Consider the following 24,970-nt stretch of genomic DNA (forward strand, 5'->3'; position numbering starts at 1 on the left):
ACCTAGGAGTTGAATTGCTGAGTCACAAGGTATGTGAATATTCACTCTAAAGAGGTAATGCTAAATTGCTTTCCAAGTGTACCAAGTTTGTTCTTATCCATGCTGTATAAAATTTACTATAGATTCACATCCTCTCTACTTATTCATTCTCTTGTAAACCCAAGATCATTAGGCTTTTACTACCGCCGCTTCACCAAAACTGCTCTTAGAAGGGTCTGCAGTGACTTTCATGTTGTTGAATGGTCAGTTTGTATCCTCATCTTACTTGATTGATCTATTGTCAAAACACTTGACATAATTGATCACACTATTCCTTGAAACACTTTCTTCATTTGTTTTACGGAACACTACTTTCTCCTCTTCCTCTAGTACCTGAGGCCTCTCTTCTTCTTCTTTTCTTTTTAATATTTTATTTATTCATGAGAGACAGAGAGAGAGAGAGAGCGGCAGAGACACAGGCAGAGGGAGAAGCAGGCTCCATGCAGGGAGCCCGATGTGGGACTCTATCTTGGGTCTCCAGGATCACACCCCACGCTGCAGGCGGCGCCAAACCGCTGCGCCACCGGGGCTGCCCGAGCATGCAACTCTTGATTTCAGGATTGTGAGTTCAGTCCCCACATTAGGATATAGAGTTTATTTAATAATAAATTCTTTCTTTGTCTCTCTTTTTTAAAGTAGGCTCCATGCCAAACACAGGGCTTGAATTCATGACTCTGAGATTAAGACCTGAGTTGAGATCAAGAATTGGATGCTTAGGGATGCCTGGATGGCTCAGCGGTTGAGCATCTGCCTTTGGCTCAGGTCATGATCCCGGAGTCCTGGGATCAAGTCCCACATCGGGCTCCCTACATGGAGCCTGCTTCTCCTTCTGCTTGTGTCTCTGCCCCCCGCCCCCCTGTCTTTCATGAATAAATAAGTAAAAAATCTTAAAAAAAAAAAAAAAAAAAAAAAGAATTGGATACTTAACTGAGCCACCCAGGCACCACTTAAATTCTCTCTTTGTCTTTAATTTTAGACATTTTTAATTATACTGTATCTTGGAGAAAAGTGTTTTGGATTAAAATTTTTGGATGTGGGCAGCCCTGGTGGCTCAGCGGTTTAGCGCTGCCTACAGCCCAAGGTGTGATCCTGGAGACCTGGGATCGAGTCCCACGTAGGGCTCCCTGCATGGAACCTGCCTCTCCCTCTGCCTGTGTCTCTGCCTCTCTCTCTCCTCTGTGTATTCTCATGAATAAATAAATAAATAAAATCTTAAAAAAAAATTTTTTTTTGGATGTGCCATTACTTTCATGAATTGGATGTCTAAATCTCTCCAGGTTTAGGTAGTTTTCAGTCATTATTTCTTTGAATAAACTTTCTACCCCTTTTTCTTTTCTATCTGGGATTTTAGGGGTGCATAAATTGTTTCTATTAAGGTGTTCCATAAGTTCCATAAGCTTTCTTCATTCCTCTTCATTCTCTTTTTTCCTTTTTTCTCTTCTGACTGGATAATTTCAAGTGATCACTCTTCAGGCTTGCTGATTCTTTTGTTTGGTATAGTCCATAAGGTACTTTGAAGTTGCCAAATTCAACTAGCTTTTTTATTAATTTAGTTTTCATCTTACATAACCTCTTACTAGCATTTGCTAGGGTTGACTATTATCCATTTCTTGAAGCACTCTCTTTCTTTGCCTCTGGTTACCTATCACTTTGGGTATTGCCCTTTTGGCCCTTCTCTTTTGGTCTCTTTGGCAGTTACTCTCTTCAGTTTCTGATTATTTAGAGTTCTTTAGGCCTTCTTATCGTACCTTCTTCCTAAGTATACTTTCTTCTGAGGTGCCTGGATGGCTCAGTTAGTTAAACGTCTGCCTTTGGCTCAGGTCATGATCCTGGGCTTCTGGGATGAAGCCCTGCATTGGGCTCCCTGTTCAGCGAGTAGTCTGCTTCTCCCTCTTCTTCTGTTCCTCCCCTTGCTTGGTTCTCTCTCTCTTTTATTTTTATTTTTATTTTTTTCTCTCTCTCCTTTAAATGAAAAATTAAAATCTTAAAAAAATACATACTTTCATCCTAAATTTTAGTTATTACTATGCCATCAGATTTGCAGATTATAATTGCTAGACCAGATCTCTCCTCTGGGCATCTAACTGCCTAATTGATATTCTTTCCTGGAAATCTCACATGTTATTCAAGTTTTTGTTTTTGTTTGTTTTGTTTTGTCTTATTTTTTGCCCCAGTGTGGTGCTGAAACCCATGACCCTGAGATCAAGAGTCAAATGTTCTGCTGACTGAACCAGCCTGGCACCCCTCAAATTTAACATATTCAAAATGTAATGCTTGCTTTCTAGTCCTCAAATTGCCCTCTCCTGATCTCTACAGTGTTATGATACCACCATCCATCCAGTTACTCAAACTAGACACTATCCTTTCCTAAATCCAATCTATAAACTGTTGTAGTACTCTTGATTCTACATATAAGTTAAATCTCAGATCTTTTCACTTTTTTTCACCTTTACTGCCATCTCTCCAGTTACAGACTGCATTGTTTCTTGTTTGGGTACTATAGTGGCTGCCTAGTTGATCTTTGATTTCAACTCCTGCCTTACTCCAATTTGTTCTTTCCAGAGTATCCACAGTAATATTTTCAAAACATAGATCAGATCTTATAACTTCTTTCTTACAGGAAATTATTCACTGACTGTCTAATGTGTTGAGAATGAAAACCAAGTACATCAGCACAGGTTGGAAGGTTTTCTGAGTCTTTTTTCCTCCTTCATTACACTCCACCTTCACTGGCCTTCTGTTCTTTTTAGATTCATTTGAAAGGCTCCTGGATGGCTCAGTCAGTTAAGCATCTGCCTTCAGCTCAGGTCATGGTCCCCGGGTCCTGGGATTGAGCCCCACCCATGTCAGGCTCCCTGCTCAGCGTGGAGGCTACTTCTCCCTCTCCCGCTGTCTGCTGCTCCCCCTGCTTGTGCATGCTCTCTCTCTTTCTCTCTCTCTGTAAATAAATAAATAAATAAATAAATAAATAAATAAATAAATAAAATCTTTAGATTCATTTGAAAGTCCCACCTTATATCTTTTGCACACATTCCCTTTTTCTGAAATGATCTTCTCTTTCATTCTCTGAATGGTTAGTTTCTTCTCATCCTTGAAGTTTCACTTAAATACCACCTTTTTAATCAGAGTAGCTAAAGTAGGTCACAACTTTCTGATCTTTTCCTTTCTAGCTCATTTATCACAGTGGGTAATTACATGATTACTTTATGATTATTTGATTAATGTCTCTATCTCCACTAAATGTTAAATTTTATTAGGACCAAGACTATCTCTGGTGTAGCTCAGCATTTTGTCCTTGGTACCTGTCCTTGCCTGGTACTCTAAAGCGGGCATTCAGTATTTGTTGAAAAAAATGGATGTGAAGTCTTTTTATATCTCAGGCACTATTATAAGAGCTTTACATGTATTTATTTTCATCTCCATAACAATTCTATTGCATAGGTGCTGTTACTGTCCCCATTTTACAAGTAAGGTTAGGCAGCTTATCCCGAGTCACAACTAGTACATGGTAACCCTAGAATTAAACCTAAGTCTTTGTGATTTTTGAACCTGTATTTGTGTATTTTTAAATTTTTTTGAGCCTGTGTTTCAGCTACTTTCTGGTAGTTAATGGGATCTATAGTCAAGAAAGATAGTTTTGAAAAAATATTTAATAAACATTTATTCATCGCCTACTTAATTCCTAAATGAATAGTGAATAATTGACTGCCTTTATAAAAATTGAATTATTATTTTTTTTTTAATTTTTATTTATTTTTATGATAGTTACAGAGAGAGAGAGAGGCAGAGACACAGGCAGAGGGAGAAGCAGGCTCCATGCACCGGGAGCCCGACGTGGGATTCGATCCCGGGTGTCCAGGATCGCGCCCTGGGCCAAAGGCAGGCGCCAAACCGCTGCGCCACCCAGGGATCCCTGCCTTTATAAAAATTGAATCTGATTTTTCCTCATTTGTAAAATAAAGGAAAGAAAATTATTCTTTTTGTTGCTAACTCAAGTTGAATTAGTATTAAGTCATTATTTTACAATTATGGGACTTGCTAACTGGGAGGGCCAGGCATGCTAATGTTTTACCTGTCCCCCCTCGTTTAACTACCAGAGATTAATACTTGCCTTGCCCTTAAAGATTGTTGAGGTTTCGGTTTGAAGCATTCCTCTTCTTCCACTCCACGTGAGAAATAAGAAGAAAGTTTGAGAGAAATAAAAACAATACCTTTATTATTAATAAAACTAATATTCAAGAGCATAGGTTATATCTGTGGACCAGTGGATTTCTAATACTACCCCAGCTTTAGACAGATTTATCCATCTAGATACAGCAGCATTTTTTTTTTTAATGAACAAACAAACAAATGGAAAGCTGTGGACTTCCGCATCTTGTGGCTTACTCCTTTGAAACTTAACCAGTGTGGAGGGGCACCTGGGTGGCTCAGTTGATTAAGCGACTAACTCTTGGTTTCCACTCAGCTCATGATCTCAGGGTCTTGAGATCAAGCCTCACATTGGGTTCCTTGCTGAGTGTGGAACCTGCTTGAGATTCTGTCTCCCCTCTCTCTCTCCCTCTGCCTCTCCCCACTTGTGTGCTCTCTCTCTCTAAAACAAACAAACAGGGGATCCCTGGGTGGCGCAGCGGTTTGGCGCCTGCCTTTGGCCCAGGGCGCGATCCTGGAGACCCGGGATCGAATCCCACGTCGGGCTCCCGGTGCATGGAGCCTGCTTCTCCCTCTGCCTGTGTCTCTGCCTCTCTCTCTCTCTCTCTCTCTCTCTGTGTGACTATCATAAATAAATAAAAATTAAAAAAAAAATAAAACAAACAAACAAAAACTTAAATATTGTGGAATAGAAAAGCTGAGTTTGTATAGGCATCCCTCATCCTATTGTGCTTCACTTTATCATGCTCTATAGGTATTGTTTTTTTTTTTTACAGATTTAAGATTTGTGGCATCCCTATGTTAAGCAAGTTGGAACCCTTTTCTAATAGCATTTGCTCACTTCGTGTCATAGTTTGGTAATCATTGCAATAGTTCAGATTTTTTAATTGTTCTATTTATGTTAATCTGTGACCACTGATCTTTGTGTTACTATTTTAATTGTTTTGGGGTGCCATGAACTCCTATAAGATGGTAAATTTAATCGATACATGTTCTGTGTGATCTGACTGCTTCATTGGCTCTTCCCCCATGTCTTCTTCCTCTCCTCAGGCTTTCATATTCCTTGAGACACAATATTAAAGTTAGGCAGATTAATAATCTGCAATGGCCTCTAAATGTTCAAGTGAAAGGAACGATTCCATGTCTTTTACTTTATATCAAAAGTTAAAAATGATTAAGCTTACTGGGGAAGACCTATCAAAGCTGAGATAGGGGCAGTGGAGGTGCCTGGGTGGCTCAGTCACTTAAGTGGCAGATTCTTGATTTCAGCTCAGGTCATGGTCCCAGTGTCCTGAGATTGAGCCCCCCCTGGTAGAGCTTCCCACTCAGCAGAGTCAGTGCAAGGATTCTCCCTTTCCACCTGTCCCACTCTCCCTGCTTGTTCTATTTCTTTCTCTCCAAAATAAATAAATAAATATACCCCCCCACCCCCCTAAACTAAGGCCAAAAGCTAGGCCTCTTGCACCAGTTAACCAAGTTGTGACTGCAAAGGAAAAGTTTTTTTATTTTTTATTCTTATTTTTTATTTATTTTATTTTAAATTTTTATTATTATTTTTAAAGATTTTATTTATTTATTCATGAAAGACACAGAGTAGAGAGAAACGCAGAGACCTAGGCAGAGGAAGAAGCAGGCTCTATGCAGGGAGCCTGATGTGGGACTCGTTCCTGTGTCTCCAGGATCAGGCCCTGGGCTGAAGGCAGGCGCTAAACCACTGAGCCACCCAGGGATTCCCTTTATTTTTTTTTAAAGAGAGTGCCAGAGCATGAGTGAGCTTGTGGAGAGGGACAGAGAGGGAGAGAGAAAATCTTAAGCAGGCACGATACCCAGCGTGGATTCTGATGCAGAGCCTAGGGCTCCATCTCACAACCCTGAGATCATGACCTGATCCGAAATCAAGAGTTGGATGCTTAACTGACTAAGCCCCTAGGGACCTCAGCCAAGGAAAAGTTTTTGAAGGAAATTAAAAGTGCTACTCAAGTAAAACAAATGATAAGTGAAACAGACTTATTACCGATATGGAGAAAGTTTTAGTGGTGTGGGTAGAAGATCAAACCAGCCACAACATTCCCTTAGTCCAAAATGTAATAGAGAGCAAGGGCCTAATTATCTTCAATTCTATGAAGGCTAATATGTGAGAAAACTGCAGAAGAAAAGTTTGAGGATAGGAGAGGTTAGTTCATGAGGTTTAAGGTAGAAGCCATCTCCGTAACACAAAAGTACGGAGGAGGAAGTGATGACATAGAAACTGCATCAAGTTATCCAGAAGATCTAAGATAATTAATGAAGGTGGCTACACTAAACAACAGATTTTTCAGTGTAGATGAAACAGCCTTCTACTGGAAGAAACCACTATTCAGCACTTTGATAGCTAGAGAGAAGTTAATGGCATGCTTCAAGGGACAGACTTTTTTTATTTTATTTTTTTAAGATTTCATTTATTCATGAGAGACACAGAGAGAGAGAGGCAGACACAGACAGAGGGAGAAGCAGGTTCCCTGCAAGGAGCCCAATGCAGGACTTGATCTCAGGACCCTGGGACCACGCCCTGAGCTGAAGACAGATGCTCAACCACTGAGCCACTCAGTGTCCCAGACTTGACTCTTTTGTTGAGGTTAATGCAGTTGATGACTTAAAGTTGAAGCGAATGTTCATTGACCATTCTGAAAATCCTAGGGGCCTTAAGAATTATGCTGAATCTGCTCTGCCTATGCTCTGTAAATAGAATAACGATGTCCTGAATGACAGCACATCTCTTTATAACATGTTGTACTGAATATTTTAGACCCAGTGTTGAGACTTACTGCTTCAAAAAAAAATTCCTTTCAAAATATTACTGCTCATTGACAATTACCTGGCCACCCAAGAGCTCTGATGGAGATGTCCAGTGAAATTAATGTTGTTTTCATGCCTACTAACACAACATCCATTCTGCAGCCCATGGATCAAGGAGTAATTTTGACTTTCAAGTCTTAGTATTTGAGAAATATATTTTGTAAGGCTATGGCTTCTATAGATAGTGATTCCTCTGATGGATCTGAGCCAAGTAAATAGAAAATCTTCTGGAATGGATTCACTATGCTGTTGCCGTTAAGAATATTCATGATTCATGGGAAGAGGCTAAAATATCAATGTGAACAGGAGTTTGGAAGAAGATTCCAACCCTCATGGATGACTCTGAGGGGTTCAAGACTTCAGTGGAGGATGTTACTGCACATGTGGTAGAAATAGCAAGAGAACTGGAATTAGAAGTGAAGTCTGAAGATGTGACTGGATTGCTGCAATATCATGATAAATTTGAGTGCATGAGGAATTGCTTCATATGGATGAGCTAAGAAAGTTGTTTTTGTGTTTGTTTGTCAGTAAACTCTACCCACAACGTGGGGCTTAAACTCATGACCCCAAAATCAAGAGTTGCATGCTCTACTGACTGAGAACCCTCTTAGAATGTGGTTTCTTGAGATGGAGTCCATTCTTAGTGAAGATGCTGTGAAGACTTGAAATGACAATGAATGATTTAGAATATTACATAAACTTAGTTGATAAAGCAAGCAGCAGGATTTGAGAAGATTGACTCCAGTTGTGAAAGAAGTTCTGTGTGTAAAATGCTATCAAGCTACAGATGTGCTACAGATAAATTTTTTGTGAGAGGAAGAGTCAACTGATGTGGCAAACTTCACTGTTGTTTTATTTTAAGAAATTGCCACAGCCGCCTCACCCTTCAGCAACTACTACCCTGATCATCAGCAGCCGTAAACATTGAGGCAAGATCCTACACTACCAAAAAGATTGCAACTCATTGGAAGCCCTGATGATGCTTAGCATTTTTTTAAGATTTATTTATTTATTTATTCATGATAGACAGAGAAAGAGAGAGGCAGAGACACAGGAGGAGGGAGAAGCAGGCTCCATGCAGGGAGCCTGACGCAGGACTTGATCCCGGAACTCCAGGATCGTACCCTGGGCCAAAGGCAGGTGCTAAACCGCTGAGCCACCCAGGGATCCCCGATGCTTAGCATTTTTTAGCCATAAAGTATTTTTTTAAGTTTGTTTCAAGTAATATCTGTACCCAATGTGGGGCTTAAACTCACAACTCAGATCAAAAAACATGCTTTTTCAAGTGAGCCCCCCACGAGCCCCAGCAATAAAATATTTTTAAATTAAGGTAATTACAGTTTTTTTTAAAGACATAATGCTAATTGTGTACTTAATAGACTATGGCATAGTGTAAACATAGCTTTCATGTGTATTGGGAAACCAAAAAATTTGACTTACCTTTTTTTTTTTTAAAGATTTTATTTATTTATGAGAGAAAGAGAGAGGCAGAGACACAGGGAGAACCAGGCTCCACACAGGGAGCCCGATGTGGGACTTGATCCCAGGTCTCCAGGATCACACCTTGGGCTAAAGGCAGCACTAAACTGCTGAGCCACCCGGGCTGCCCTGACTTGCTTTATTGTGACATTTGATTTAGAATGATGATCCGAACTGAACCCACAAAATCTCCTAAGTATGCCTGTACTCCCTTCATCTGAATCCTGAAGATTGGAAAAGGATCTGTGTGCCCCTTCCTTCCCTACTTCCTTCCATGCTGTTGCTTCTAAAGTCTCTCATTATAGGAGGGTGATATGCTAATATCTGTCCCTCTACACTGAAAAAAACACACAGAGTGAGGAACAGTGTTTTTCTCTACAAAGGTGACAAGATTCTCTTGATTTGGTTCCATTTTCACAGATCAGACAGTGCTTAATCTAGTAGATTTTTTGATGATTGAGGTAAGATGATAAGCTAAATCTCTGCCTCTTTTGGTGTCATTTTTAGACTGTTGATTTAAAAACATTTTAGAAATTGATTTTTCTTTTTTAAAAATAATTGGGGTTAATTGTTGACCTTACCTACAGTTTGTGAAAGCAATTGCGTTTCCTGTGTTTAAAGAAATAGCAATGGAAAAAAAGGCTGTGGGTGTGGGAGCCAGATGATCCTGAGTTAAGAATAAGATTTTACTATTTATTAATTATGTGAACTTGGAAAAGTAGCAAACTCCTCTGAATATCAGTTTCCACATCAACAAAAACCAAAATGGAAATGATACTTGCTTATTATCTTCTTTGTAAGGATTATATTAGATAACAAAATCCTCTAGGGCTTGGAATATGGTAGATGACCAGCAAATGTTGTCTTCTCTTTGCTTGACAAAAAGATAATAAAATAATAGGTCAGTTTCAACTTTCTTGTATTCACTTTTCTAGTTTTTTTTTTTTTTTTTTTTTCTTGAGATTAGCTTCAGTAGTCACTTTTGAGAGCCTAGGCCAGGGGCACTTTTACATTGTTACCACGAGTTTTTGTTTTGATTTTTTAAATGTAAATGTTCTGTTTTTGGATTATATTTTATACTTGTTGAGGGCCAGGTTTTCTTGTTTTGCATTTCTTCATAGCATCTCTATATGTTAGAGATACAATAATTGTTCAGCTATATGTATTTATTATTTATTTTTTAGAGAGGGGGAGGGGCCGAGAGAGAGGGATGGAGAGAGAGAATTTTAATCAGGCTCCATGCCCAGCACAGAACCTGATGCAGGGATCAGACTCCATCTCACAACCCTGAGATCATCACCTGAGCTGAAATCAGGAGTTGGGACACCTAGCCGTCTGAGCTACCCAGGCACCCCAGTTGTTCAGTTATAGGTTGTTTTTATTCTCCAAATAGTGAGCACTTAGTGTTTCTTGAATGGGATAATGTTTATACTGCTACATATCAATGAACACAATTTCTTTAACAAAAAAATTGGGGGAAAAAAAGGAATGAATGAATAGGAGGATGTCAGACATAGCAATCAGTCATAATATGTGGACCTTACTGATATCCTTTGCATCCTATTTTGAAACAAATAAATTGCAAGATGAAACAAAACAAAAAAGTTTAATATGTATGAGACAATTGGAAATTTTTCTTTTTTTTAAGTAAGCTGTACACCTAATATGGATTGAATTTACAACCTCAAGATCAAGAGTCATATGCTCTGCTGACTGTGCCAGCCAGGCAACCCAGGAATTACTAATTTTTTTAAAGGTTTTATTTATTTATTCATAAGAGAGAGAGGCAGAGATACAGGCAGAGGGAGAAGAAGGCTCCATGCAAGGAGCCCAATGCGAGACTCCATCCCAGATCCCAGGATCACGCCCTGAGCCGAAAGTAGATACTCAACCACTGAGCTACCCAGGCATCCCAAATTACTAATTTTTTAAGTGATATAGTGATACTGTGCTTTTTTTTAATACTTTTTTCAGGGCCACTTGCCTGGCTCAGTTTGAAGAGTATGCAACTCTTGGTCTCAGTGTTAGGAGTTTGAGCCCCATATTGGATGTAGAGATTGCTTAAGTAAATAAATAAATAAACTTTAAAAAATATTTTTTCAGGGATACATGTTGAAATATTTTTTTCCCACCCCTTCCCCCCCCTTTTTTTTTTTTACATGTTGAAATATTTTAGAATGACATGATATATTTAGTATTTGATTTGAAATTATATGGGAGGTAGGAAAATAGAGCTACAGATGAGGCAGTTTGTACATGAATAATTGTTGAAGCTAACTGATAAGTAGGTAAGGATTCATTATGTTCTTCATCTACTTTTGTAGATATTTTCCATTATAAAAAATAAAAAGCTCTTGCTACTAAACTTTGCTTCCTATTCTCTACTAGAAGTGTCATCTCCTAAAAAAAAAAAAAAAAGTGTCTTCTCCTTTTTTTTTTAAATAGGTAGGATGTGAACAACTTTAATATCATAACCCATATCCCTTAGTTACGACTTAAGGATATCACTGAACAAAACTGTCAGGAGTAAGCCTAAACAAAGATAGAAAAGAAGGGGGAAAAATGGACAAAGAAAGGAAGGGAGTAAGAGAGAAGAAGGAGACTGGAGAAAACGAAAGAAGTCAGGGGTAGTAGAAGATTGCCTTAAAGTAGAAGTCTCTTATTCCCATTCTAATTTTTTTTTATTTCACCTCCAAATGATACCTTTAGTAGGTAAGTAGGAAACTGAGATTCTGTTTTATAAGTTTTGTCAAAATTATTTTGTAATAAGCAAAAAGAAAAACAGCTATTTTGTTTTAGCATATCAGCTTAAGAGAGTAAGGATTTTCCTTTTAAAAATATTCTTTATAGATGCTACTATATTGTAGCTGCTATGTACATAGTATATATTTATGTGACTCTGGGTACTGGTGGATCTTGCAAAAATTCTTACATAATCTTACGTATTATTATCCAGGAACTGGATAGAATTTCCTCCTCCTGACACTACATCATATTTAAGGGGTCTTCCAACAAGAAGACCTAACAATCATGAATATTTATGCCCCTAATGTGGAGCTGTCAAATATATCAATCAATTAATAACCAAAGTAAAGAGACACTTAGATAATGATACACTAATAGTAAGACACTTCAACACAGCACTTTCAGCAAATGACAGATCTTCTAAGCAGAACATCACCAAAGAAACAAGAGTCTTTTTAAAGATTTTATTTATTCATGAGACACACACAGAGAGAGAGAATGGCAGAGACACAAGGCAGAGAGAGAAGCAGGCTCCATGCAGGAAGCCCGATGTGGGACTCGATCCCACCACTCCAGGATCATGCCCCGGCCCAAACGCAGATGCTTAACCACTGAGTCACTGAGGCATTCCAGAAACAAGGGTCTTGAATGATACAATGGACCAAATAGATTTCACAGGTATATACAGAACATTCCATCCAAATGCAACTGAATACACATTCTTCTCAAGTGCACATAGATCTTTCTCCAGAATAGACCACATACTGGGTTTCAACTGATACCAAACGAGGTTTCAACTGATACCAAAAGATTGGGATTGTCCCCTGCGTATTTTTCAGACCACAAAGCTTTGAAACTAGAACTCAATCACAGGAAGAAATTTGGAAGAAACTCAAACACATGGAGGTTAAAGAACATCCTACTAAAAGATGAATGGGTCAACCAGGAAATTAGAGAAGAATTAAAAAGACTCATGGAAACTAATGAAAATGGGGCAGCCCAGGTGGCTCAGAGGTTTAGCACTGCCTTCAGCCTAGGGTGTGATCCTGGAGACCAGGGATCAGGATCCCGTGTCAGGCTCCCTGGATGGAGCCTGTTTCTCCCTCTGCCTGTGTCTGTGCCTCTGTGTGTGTGTGTGTGTCTCTCATGAATAAATAAATAAAATCTTAAAAAAAAAAAGGAAACTAATGAAAATGAAAATACAGCTGTTCAAAACTTTGGGATACAGCAAAAGCAATCCTTAGAGGGAAATACATTGCAATACAAGCATCCCTCAAAAAATTGGAAAAAACCTCAAATACACCAGCTAACCTCGCACCTAAAGGAACTGGAGAAAGAACAGCAAATAAAGCCTACACCAAGCAGAAAAAGAGAGATAATAAAGTGAGAATGGCAAAAATTAACAAGACAGGAAACAACAAATGTTGGAGAGAATGTGGAGAAAGGGGAACCCTCTTGCACTGTTGGTGGGAATGCAGGCTGGTGCAGCCACTCTGGAAAATAGTGTGGAAGTTCTTTAAAAAGTTAAAAATAGAGCTACCCTATGACCCAGCAATTGTACTACTGGGTATTTACCCCAAAGATACTGATATAGTGAAATACCGGAAACCTGCACCCCAATGTTCACAGCAGCAATGTCCACAACAGCCAAACTGTGGAAGAAGCCATGATGTCCTTCGATGGATGAACGGATAAATAAGATGTGGTCTATATATACAATGGAATATTAGTCATCAGAAGAGACGAATACCTAACATTTGCTTCGATGTGGTTGGAACTGGAGGGTATTATGACGAGTGAAATAAGTCAATTGGAGAAGGACAATCATCATAATGGTTTTACTCATATGGAATATAAGAAATAGTGAAAGAGATTATAAGGGAAAGGAGGAGAACTGAGTGGGAAAAATTAGAGAGGGAGACAAACCATGAGAGACTCCTAACTCCTGGAAACAAACAAAGGGTTGCAGAAGGGGAGTTGGGTGGGGAAATAGGGTAACTGGGTGATAGGCACTGAGGAGGGCACTTGATGGGATGAACACTGAGTGTTATATGTTGGCAAATTGAATTTAAATTAAAAAATGTAAAAAAAAAAAAAAGAATTTTCTCCTTCAGAGAAAGACAAATACCTTATGATTTCACTCATGTGGAATTTAAGAAAGAAAACAGATGAACATAGGAGAAGGGAAGGAAAATAAAAAGAAAATAGAGAGGGAGGCAGACGATGAAACTCTTAACTCTAAGAAACAAACCAAGGGTTGCTGGAGGGAAGATGGATGGGAGGAGGGGGTTACTGGGTGATGGGCATTAAGGAGGGCATGTGATGTAATGAGCTCTGAGTGTTATATGCAACTGATGAATCACTAAATTTTACCCCTGAAACTAATAATATAGGTATGTTAACTAAATTAAATTTATTTATTTATTTATTTATTTATTTATTTATTTATTTATGACACAGAAAGAGAGGCAGAGACACAGGCAGAGGGAGAAGCAGGCTCCACTCAGGGAGCCCGTCATGGGACTCGATCCCAGGTCTCCAGGATCACACCCCTGGGCTGCAGGTGGCGCTAAACCACTGCGCCACTGGGACCGCCCCACTAAATTAAATTTAAATAAAGAATTAAAAAAAAGAATATTCTCCTTTTTTGGAAAACTTACCCTTTGTTTATACATTTACCCTTGAACAATATGAGGGTTGGGGCACTGAACACCTGTGCAGTTGAAAATCCAGATATAGGTTTTGACTCCCCCCAAACTTAATACTAATAGCCTACTTTTATTTACTTAAAAGATTATTTATTCATTCATGAGAGACAAACAGAGAGAGAGGGGGGTGGGGGCAGAGAGAGAAGCAGGCTCCATGCTGGGAGCCTGATGTGGGACTCAATCCTAGGACTCCATGATCACGCCCTGGCCCGAAGGCAGGCGCTAAACCTCTGAGCCACCCAAGGATCCCTAATAGCCTACTTTTAACCAGAAGCCTTACCAATAACATAAACAGTTGATTAATACATATTTTGTATTTTATATGTATTATATACTGTATTCTCACCACACAGTAAGCTAGAAACAAGAAAGTGTTATTAAGAATATCATAAGGAAGATGGGGCATGTGGGTGGCTCAGTTGGTTAAGCCTTTGGCTCAGGTTGTGATCTCTGGGTCCTAAGATGGAGCCCACATCCGGCTTCCTGGCCAGTGGGAAGGCTACTTTTCCCTCTTCCTCTGTGCTTGCTCTGTCCCTCAAATCAGTAAATAAAATCTAAAAAATATATACATAAGGAAGAAAAAAAGTTTACATTACTGTATCGAAAAAAATCCACGTATAAGTAAGTAGACCTGCATAGTTCAAACTCGTGTTAAGGATCAGCTTAATCAGTTTTTGGTATTCAGTGTGCTCAGTTTCGCAACAAGTCCTCATCTCCACCCCTTACCTCCAACCTCTGCCCCGTTCCAATTGTGTTTGAGATTATGAGTTTGGTAAAGTAGGTTAACATTTTCCCAAGGAAAGTTTTGTTCAGATCACTGTCTTTTTGAGATTTAAGTTATTTTAGGAATTAGAAGATCACAGATCCCGGACTTAGGCAAAAAAACCTCAAGTGTTTTAATATTCTATCCTACTCTTTTTTTTTTTAATTCATTTGGGGGAGAAAGAGAGAGCACAAGCAGGGAGAGGGAGAAGCAGGCTCTCTGCTGAGCAGGGAGCCTGGTGTGGGGCTCGATCCCAGGACCCTGGGACTATGACCTGAGCTGAAAGCAGATGCTTAACCAACTGAGCCACCCAATTGCCTCAGTATTATGTCCTACTTAAAAAAAAAAAAAATAGTGTGTCAGATTTTTAAGAGATTTATTTATTTAAGGATTTTTTTTTTTTTTTTTTTTTAGATTTTATTTACTTATTCATGAGAGACACAGACAGAGAGGGGCAGAGAACACAGGCAGAGGGAGAAGCAGGCTCCCTGTGGGGAGCCCAATGTAGAATTTGATCCTGGGACCCCAGGATCATGCCCTGATCTAAAGGCAGACACTCAACCACTGAGCCACCCAGGTGCCCCTTATTTATTTTAAAGTAATTACAGGGCACCTGGCTAGCTCAGTCAGAAGAGCATCTGACTCTTGATCTCGAAGTCTTGGGTTTGTGCTCCACGTTGGGTATAGAGATTACTAAAAAAAAAAAAAAAAAAAGTAAAGATTTTGAGTCTTAAGACCAGATCCCCAATCTACCAATCTGGGTATTCTTTGAACAGGTAGTGTGAGGGTGGAAAAGAGAAGTGCTGGTGTTTCCTGACTTCTGTGAGTTTCTGATCTATTTCTGGCTGAAATGAAATTGTGTTAAATGATGAAAATATGGTAAATGATGCGGTAGGGTAAAACAGATAAGCAGGTGTTATCTTTTCTCTTTTTGAAACAACTGCCCTGTGGAAGAGGCTCACACTTCTCTGTGAGCCATGGAGCTGTACTGATGCAGCTATTCTTGTTCACTTTGCAGTTCCTTCCTAGGCCATATATTCTCCTGAACACAGATAATCCATCAGCCTAGCTGTGGAGGGGTTCAATAATGCAGAATAACATTCAGTGGGGGCTCAGTTGAGTTCCACACATATTCTTCCCAAGCAGTTGGCTGTCACGTTCTGACTTCAGCTGCTTAACCTTTAAAGATCTGGGATGCCTGGGTGGCTCAGCGGTTGAGCATCGGCCTTTGGCTCAGGGCGTGATCCTGGTGCCGGATCGAGTCCTGCATTGCGCTCCCTGTGAGGAGCCTGTTTCTCTCTCTCTCTCTCTCTCTCTGTGTGTCTCATGAATAAATAAATAAAATCTTAAAAACAAAAAACCTTTAAAGATCCTTCTTTTGTCCTGAGAAGTCATTTAACTTTTTTTTTGTATTGTTTCCTCATACATATGAGGTATTGCCACACTGACATGTACCCACAAACTGGTGACATGGTTATTAGTTGGGTTGCAGGCATGAGCTTGTACTTCCTGAAACCACTGTGCCTAAAAGGGCTCTGCCCTCCTTAGAATTGTCCATATACTTCAGTTGAGGGCTCTTGATCTGGTTGGTTTCTCTAAGCACCAATCTATAAGAGTTTCATCTAGCGTATTTGAGTCATAGTTCAGATACGTTTGTTCCTTAAATGTTCTACACTAACTAGATGTTACCTACTGCCTGGGAACTTAGAACTGTTCTCTTTCCAGAAGGGAGAGAAACAAAGGATATAGGGTCATGTAAAGGGCTACTTTACGTGTTTACTCAGCTGTTTGCACTGGTTTGGATACTTTCAGTATTTGGGTTTTCTCTTACTTGATTCTGCTTAACAAAAAGCAAAGCAATGTAACAGAATGTTGAAATAAGACTAAGCCTCAGTTTCTAAGTCTCAAAAGAGAATAACACATCTCCAGTTCCACCTCACAGAGTTGTTAGGAAGATCAAATGACATCATAGATGTGAAAGGATTTAAGGCACTGTTAAAGTTAAGACAAATTGATATAGGGATGCCTGGGTGGCTCAGCGGTTGAGTGCCTGCCTTTGGCCTGGGACGTGATCCCACAGTCCCAGGATCAAGTCCCACATCCGGCTCCCTGCATGGAGCCTGCTTCTCCCTCTGCCTGGGTCTCTGCCTCTCTCTGTGTGTCTTTCATGACTAAATAAATAAAATCTTAAAAAAAAAAAAGACAAATTGATATAGAACAGAATTCTGTGTTAAATTGTACCTTGAGAATTTTTGCACATTGAGAGGGGTTTTTGTTACTCAGTTTTGGAGAAATCAGAGTTTCTCAAGAGCTTCTGACACAAATCTTCCACGCGAGTCTTCAAGGTAGAATGGTTGGTTCATCATTCAGGGTCCCAAAAGGAAACAGATGGCATATCCAAATTGAGTAATTTGAGAAAGATTTAATAAAGAGACTATTTACAAAGAGGTTTAAGGAAACCAGTGAGAGAGAGCAGAGTACCCTATAGCCAGCAATTACAGAGCCTACATTACCTCATTACCTCTAGATCTAATAAAGCAAAGTACTGAGAGAGATTACCTCAGAATCTGAGAGTAGCTGTATGGAAAGAACTGTCGGCTTCAGTAGTATGCAGCCAAATCATGGTACTTTGGCAGGAGCTAGGGAAATAAATACTCTGATCTCATTTTCCTCCTACCCTTTGATCTTGTGTACATCTGGTTAGCCAAATTCAGCTAGAAGCCAGAGGACAAGGGAGCGTGTGCATGCACTCTCTATGGCAGCTTCCTGGTACACAAAGAAAGGTGGGCAAGAGTGGTGAGTGGATATGGAAATGCAAATGGATTCCTGGGCAATATGCTGTGGCTGTATGCTTAACTGAGGATTCTGTAGTAATTTTGGCTTAGGTTTTTTTTTTTTTTTTAAGATTTATTTATTCATTCATGAGAGAGAGACTAAGAGAGAGGCAGAGACACAGGCAAAGGGAGAAGCAGGCTCCTCGCAGGGAGCCCAATGTGGGACTTGATCCCATCCCGGATCCCAGGATCACAACCTGAGCCGAAGGCAGGCACCTAACCGCTGCGCCACCCAGGCGTCCTGAGGCTTAGGGTTTTTAAGTAGCAATTGTATACTTGAGACCCAGTTTGAGTACCACCTGGTATAAACATAAAAAACTCTCTGGAGGCCATATGGTTGGTACACCTTACTGTTACCATCTTGGTATTAAAGGATATATGAAACAATTTGCTACTGTTGTGGGAAGACCCATGAAAGAGGAGGAGGAGGAGATAAGCTGGAGATGGTGTCAGGTTTACTTGAATTTAGAGGAAGTAGTAGAAAGTGCTGAGTCAGCTTTTAAAACCAGCTATGGGGTGGGGGAATAAATAAATGAAACCAGCTGTGGTGGACAGATATGTGTTATGTGATCTCTGGCTCAGGCTCTGCATTTTCCAGAGATGCCTTTTTGTTTTTTGTTTTGTTTTTAATATTGTTAATGTTTATTGTTTTAGGAAAAGGGGATTGTAGGAAATATCCCTTTCTCTATCTCTTTTTTTTTTTTTTTTTTTTTTTTTGGTAAAGCTTGTTTTTTTAGCAATCTCTACACTCAATTTGGGGTTCGAACTTACGACCCTGAGGTAAGCACATGGTCTTCTGACTGAACCAGCGAGACACCTTGGAAATAGCCATTTCTTGCTCTGATATGATTTAATGATTAATCTATACTTCCACTTGAATTTCAATAAAATATATTAATCTTAGGACGTTTCTATCTGGAAGTGGAGTAGGCTGATGTCAACCTAAGCTGAATTCTTTTTTTTTTTTTAAGATTTTATTTATTTATTCATGAGAGGCACAGAGAGAGATAGAAGCATAGGGAGAAGCAGACTCGTGTAGGGAGCCTGATGCGACTGATCTTAGGGCTCCAGGATTACGCCCTGAGCCAAAGGCAGACGGTCAACCACTGAGCCATCCAGGTGCCCCCCTAAGCTGAATTCTATGCTAGTTCATGTTAACCTGTGATTGCCAAATATTGCAAGATTTTTTTTTAAGATTTTATTTTTTCATGAGAGACACAGGGGCGGGGGGTAGAGACATAGGCAGAGGAAGAAGCAGGCTCCATCTGGGAGCCCGATGTAGGACTTGATCCCAGCACTCCAGGATCATGCCCCCAGCCGAAGGCAGACACTCAGCCACTGAGCCACCCAGGTGTCCCTCTCAAGATGTTATTTTAGTGGTTGGAATGTCCTCTTCTCTCCACCCAACCCCATCAAATTTTTATAGTAGCTTTATTGAGATATAATTCACATACCATACAATTCACTCATTTAAAGTATACAATTCAGTGGCTTTTAGTGTATTTGCAGAGTTTGTATCAATTACCATAATCAATTTTAGGACATTTTCATTACCCCCAAAAGAAACCCCACCACTTAGCCACCAGCCCTCTTCCACACCCCCTCCCGCCCCCCATTCTCACTGCTTACCTCTCCCAGTCAGGTAGTCACTAATCTACTTTGTCTATATATAGCTTTGCCTGTTCTAGATATTTCACGTGATGGAATCATACAATATGTGCTCCTTTGTGACTTCTTTCACTTTGCATGTTTTGAAGGTTCATCCATGTAGTAGCATGTATCCGTACTTCATTCCCTCTTATAGCTGAATAGTAGTTTCATGTATGGATATACTACACTTTATTATCCATTCATCAGTTGATAGACATTTGTTGTTTCCACTTTGGGCTAATATAAGTAATGCTACTATGAAATTTGTACACAGGTTTTGTGTGGACATATGTTTTCAGTTCTCCTGGGTATATACTTAGGAGTGGAATTGCTGGGTTATGTGAAAACTGTGTTTAACTGTTTTAGGAACTCTTAAACTGTTTTTCAGAGCAGCTGTATCACTTTACGTTCCCACCAGCAGTGTAGAAGAGTTCCTGATTCTTTCTTTACATTCTTGCCAGCATTTGTTATTGTTATTATTGATTATAGCATCAAAGTTACTTTTTTTTTTCAAATTTTTTATTTATTTATGATAGTCACACAGAGAGAGAGAGAGAGAGGCAGAGACACAGGCAGAGGGAGAAGCAGGCTCCATGCACCGGGAGCCCGACGTGGGATTCGATCCCGGGTCTCCAGGATCGCGCCCTGGGCCAAAGGCAGGCACTAAACCGCTGCGCCACCCAGGGATCCCTCAAAGTTACTTTTGATTAAAACAATTATCTTGGGCAGCCCAGGTGGGCTCTCTCTCTCTCTGTGCCTCTCATGAATAAATAAATAAAATCTTAAAAAAAAATAAAACAATAATCTTATTATAGCCATCCTAGTGGATATTAAATAGTATCTCATGATTTTGTAAAGATTTTATTTACTTGAGACAGAGAGAGAGAGAGAGAACGAGAGAGAGCACAGAGGCAGAGTGAGAGGGAGAAACAGGTTCCCCACTGAGTGGAGAGCCCAACGTGGGTCCCGAACCCAGGACCCTAGGATCATGACCCGGGCTGAAGACAGACGTTTAACTGACTGAGCCACCCATGCACCCTGTGATTTTTTATTTGCATTTCCCTATAGCTCCCCATTAAAAGTTTAATTTCCTATACATTCTTCAAAATACAATTGTCTTTTTTTGAGAAACTTTTCCCTCGGGAATTAACTGTCTTTTCTTTCATACTCCTATACAATTTTACTTGGATCCCCATTAGCACACATATTTCATTTTGCTAGTTATGGAGATCATAAGCTCTGTTTTGTGAATTCCTTAATGGCTCCTGTGAGTGTGTGTTTAAATTTACTATGAAATATTTCACTCATACTCTTATGCATTTGTGAGTCCCCACTGCATCACATAGGGCTTGCATGTAGTTGGCATTCAGATGTTTATTGAATGACTCAAAGAGTCTTATGAGTGATTATTAAGAGGTCTTATTCCTCAGGGAAAGTGGACTTTCTCTTATTAGGAGATATTATGATGAAACAAGGGAAAGTATTTTAGGCAAAAATGAGTATGCCTGGCTGGCTCAGTTGGGAAAGCATGGGTCTCTTGATCTTGGAGGCATGAGTTCAAGCCCCATATGTTGAATAGAGTTTACTTTAAAAAAAAAGTTCAGATGTGTTATATGTTCTAGAGACCACCAGCTCCAGAAACATGTCTTCTAGATCATCCATATCCAAGTTGCAATAAGAATTTTGATGTCAGGTCACCGGATTGTATATCTGTGAGATTTTTTTAGGGGTTTATTATAATGATACACAATTAGCAAATCCCCTGAGTTTTACTCCTTTTAGCATATATCCATGCCTATATACTAAATGCTAGGAACTTAGTTAGCTAAGCACTAGACATAGGATGGGGTTTTCTCCTGCTCTGATGGTAATAAGTAAAGACAAGGACCCAGGATGGGGATGACTCTGATGGCAAATGAATGGATACAGGATTTCTCAGTTTTATTAAACCACACAAAATGAACACTTGATTAGAATCTAATTTTCAGAACGAAGACAGCGTTTTACTTACATTATAATTTAAGGATGCCTGGGTGGCTCAGTTGGTTAAGTGTCTGCCTTCAGCTCAGGTCATGATTGCAGGGTCTTGGAATCAAGCCCCATGGCAGGCTCCCTGCATCGCGGAGAGCCTGCTTCTCCATCTCCCCTCAGCTTGTGCTCTCTCTTGCTATCTCTTTTCCAAATTAAAAAAAAAACACAAAAACACATTTAATTCACAAGTAGCTTATCTTATTGGATCATTCTCTTAAAGATCTGATGGAAACTTAGTGATTGGGGGGTTGGCATTTTATCATCTCTACCATTAAGATCTCTTGAAAGAGAACAAAAGGAAGAACACTGTCTTGTCTCCCAGTTTCCTACAACTCAGCAACACAAGAAACATAAAATTCCTGCTACAGGAAGAGGGGAATTCGATTTTTTTTTTCTGGATAAAGATGAAAGAGTTCTACATTTCTGGATCCCCATCCTAGACCCTTCCCCAAGTATTTATTCCCAGATACTCTTAAGAAATTCATCACAGCCTATTCTCTGCACGTCCTTTAAACACCACCCCACCAATCTTTAGGCTTTTTCCTTATCTCCCTTCATGTCTAATATCTCCTAACTAGTCTCACCCTCTGGTTTCCCACCTCTCTAAACCAGCTTTGATAATGCAGCTGAGAAATGTGATATTGTGTCTCTGTTTATAAACCCATCAATGTTTCCCACTCACTTCCAGAATTAAATCTCCCTTGTGAGAAGACTGATACCTGTACTCTTCTACCAGATAACTTTGCATATTCCTTTGATACATAATATACTACCATCCTTCCTTTCTGAAGGCAAATTTAATAATCTAAGGTATCTAATATTCTAGGCTGAATGTGAGGACCCTTGTTTAAAGGGGTCATATCTTGGAATTATAGGGCATAGTACAATTCCGAGTCCTTGTCTTTTTGGTTTTTTTTAAAGATTTTATTTATTATTTATTTTAGAGAGAGAGAGAGAGAGAGAGAGAGAGAGAGAGTGTGTGTGTGTGTGTGTGTGTGTGTATGCAAACAAGCAGGGAAGGGGCAGAAGGAGAGGGAGAAGAAGACTCCACTCTGAGCAGGGAGCCTGACATGGGGCTTGATCTGAGGACCCGGAGATCATGGCCTAAGCTGAAGTCAGACACTTAACTGACTAAGCCACCCAGACGTCCCTCCAAGTCCTGTTCTGAAGGGCCACTAATTCAAATGACTTCAGGAGTTCCACCTACATGAATGTGAACCAAGGTTATAAGTAACAACCTGCCAGTTTTTCTTCTAGCAGCAGAACAAAACTACATGTCATTCAAAGGGACATAGTTAACTGATAGATGCTATAATAGATTTCTGTCCCTTCCTAAAGAGAACCTGGTGTACTAATAACTCAGCCATTTCAGCTTCTCTAATAACCCTGGAGTTTACCTCACATGAAAATGACATATTTTAGGACATTGTGATAAAAAGCAAATTAGCTTAGAATTTAGAGTCTGCTTTGGTTTATGAAATCTATAGTACAGAAGAATTAAGGAAATATCTTGCTCTTCAGTGTCTAGCTTAGGCCCTGACAGGACCAGTGACCTCAGAGAACCATTTCAGTAGGAGTCAAGAGAGTCAATACTGCCCTATGCTTCCCTCCCCCATAAGAATATCTCAGTTCTGTACCCTTGTACATACTACCCTTTTCTTGCTTATATACATAGGTAAACATGGTTTTTAGTTTACATTAGTTATTATGTCTGCCAAAATAGTTTCCTTTGGGAATCCATATAGGCTTTACCTAGGGACTTTTTCAAGTTTTCTTTTCTTTTTCTTAGACTCTCTTACCACTCAAAATGAGGGTTGTTTTGTTTTTTTAAAGATTTTATTTATTTATTCATGACAGTCACAGAGAGAGAGAGAGAGGCAGAGACACAGGCAGAGGGAGAAGCAGGCTCCATGCACCGGGAGCCCGATGTGGGATTCGATCCCGGGTCTCCAGGATCGCGCCCTGGGCCAAAGGCAGGCGCCAAACCGCTGCGCCACCCAGGGATCCCTTTTGTTTTGTTTTTTTACCATTTCTCTTTGGAGCCAAACCTATGTGGCAATTTCAGCTGCATTGAATTAAGAGATAAAAGGGTTTTTTGTTTTTCTTTTAAAGATTTTATTTATTTATTTATTTATTTATTTATTTAAGAGAGAGAGAGAGAGAATGAGGGAGGGGCAGAGGGAGAGGGAAAAAGCAAACACTTTGCTGAGCAGGGAGCCTGATGCCAGGCTCCATCCTAGGACCCTGAAATCATGACCTGAGCCGAAGGCAGACACTTAACCAGGTGAGCCACCCAGGCACCCCCAAGGTTTTGGGTTTTTTTTTAACCATATCTTTTTCCTTAGGAATTTTTCAGGCCTTGCAGCAAGTTTATTATCAACTAAGTCATGTTTTTATTTTTTAAAGATTTTATTTATTTATTCATGAGAGACGTAGAGAGAGAGAGAGAGAGAGAGAGAGGCAGAGACACTGGCAGAGGGAGAAGCAGCCTCCATGCAGGGAGCCTGACATGGGACTTGATCCCGGGTCTCCAGGATCCCACCCTGGGCTGAAGGTGGCGCTAAACCGCTGAGCCACCGAGGCTGCCCTAAGTGATGTTTTAAATGATAGCTAAGGCCTTAGTATTAAAACCAAGGTTATAGCTATGTAGCAAATCAATAATTTCTTTTCAGTTTATCTCTTTCTTCAGTAACCTTTGTGTTCTTGTTTGGATAGCCCTGGCATCTTTGAAACTGCCCCATTGTGTATTTTTAAGCAACTTTCAGACAAGACAAAAATAGGGCAAATAAACCTAAAAGTCATACATTCAAATCTAGAAATGACAATACTTTCTTTTTTTTTTTTTTTCTTTTTTGACAGTACTTGTTTTAAGAATGACATTGAAGGGACGCCTGGGTGGCTCAGCGGTTGAATGTCTGCCTTCGGCCAAGGGCCTGATCCTGGAGACCCGGAATCAAGTCCCATGTCAGGCTCCCTGCATGGAGCCTGCTTCTCCCTCTGCCTGTGTCTCTGCCTTTCTCTCTCTTTCTCTGTCTCTCATGAATAAATAAATAAAATCTTAAAAAAAAGAAACACACATGCCGCATGCACCATCTGCCTTTATTGACTATATCATGTGACTGTCACCACCATCATATGGATTGTTCTATATGAGAAATCGTAGTATAAGTGCTGGCAAAAGAAAAGAGGACAAGGTTGGGAAATATAACGGGTTATTGTAGCTGTAGTAAGTCATGAGTCTTTGGGCCATCTCAGAATGTGGTCTTAGTTCTCTTCTTTGCTGCAGTGTAGAGCCAAGGGATAAGCTGCTGTGTTTGTGCAAGTGAGTGCACATTTTTATTGTGTATAATGACAAAGATAGGAAAATTCTTGCTTTAACACATTTTAGCCCAAGCAAAGATTTTATTTTAAAGTTTGCTAAAGGTCAGAGTCATAAAATATAAGAGGCACATTTCACATTAATTAAGATTCTTTGGAGAGGAAGATTTCTTCTCTTTGATATTCATGTTTCTCTTTTTCTTCTGTTACTACTGCTTGCCCTCAACACCACCACCAAAAAGAGGGGTAGGGGTGGCGACCTGGAGAAGAAACTAGCATTCGAGAGGGAAGTAATTCCAAATAGAGTAATACTATAAAGTGTTTTGAGCTTAGGGAGAACTGGAATATGAGTATGATGTAGTAAAATGCACTATATTATAGGTAACTGTGCGAATTTAGAGTATTATGAACCAAATATA

General features: G+C 39.8%; 1 protein-coding gene across 11 annotated transcripts in view; it reads left to right on the forward strand.

Annotated features, from left to right (window-relative positions):
- The window catches only part of RBMS2 (RNA binding motif single stranded interacting protein 2), a 92,690-nt gene that overhangs the window by 40,679 nt on the left and 27,041 nt on the right, over positions 1-24,970 (forward strand). For 2 of the 11 annotated variants that reach the window (XM_077913415.1, XM_077913416.1), the window contains one exon: positions 7-29. The exons of the other annotated variants lie outside the window; for them this stretch is intronic. The gene's annotated coding sequence lies outside the window, so the exon portion shown is untranslated. The remainder of the gene's footprint in view (positions 1-6; positions 30-24,970) is intronic. 11 annotated transcript variants of the gene reach the window in all.

Source organism: Canis aureus, chromosome 11 (assembly GCF_053574225.1).
Source record: "Canis aureus isolate CA01 chromosome 11, VMU_Caureus_v.1.0, whole genome shotgun sequence".
In the NCBI taxonomy this organism is placed as follows: Eukaryota; Metazoa; Chordata; class Mammalia; order Carnivora; family Canidae; genus Canis; species Canis aureus.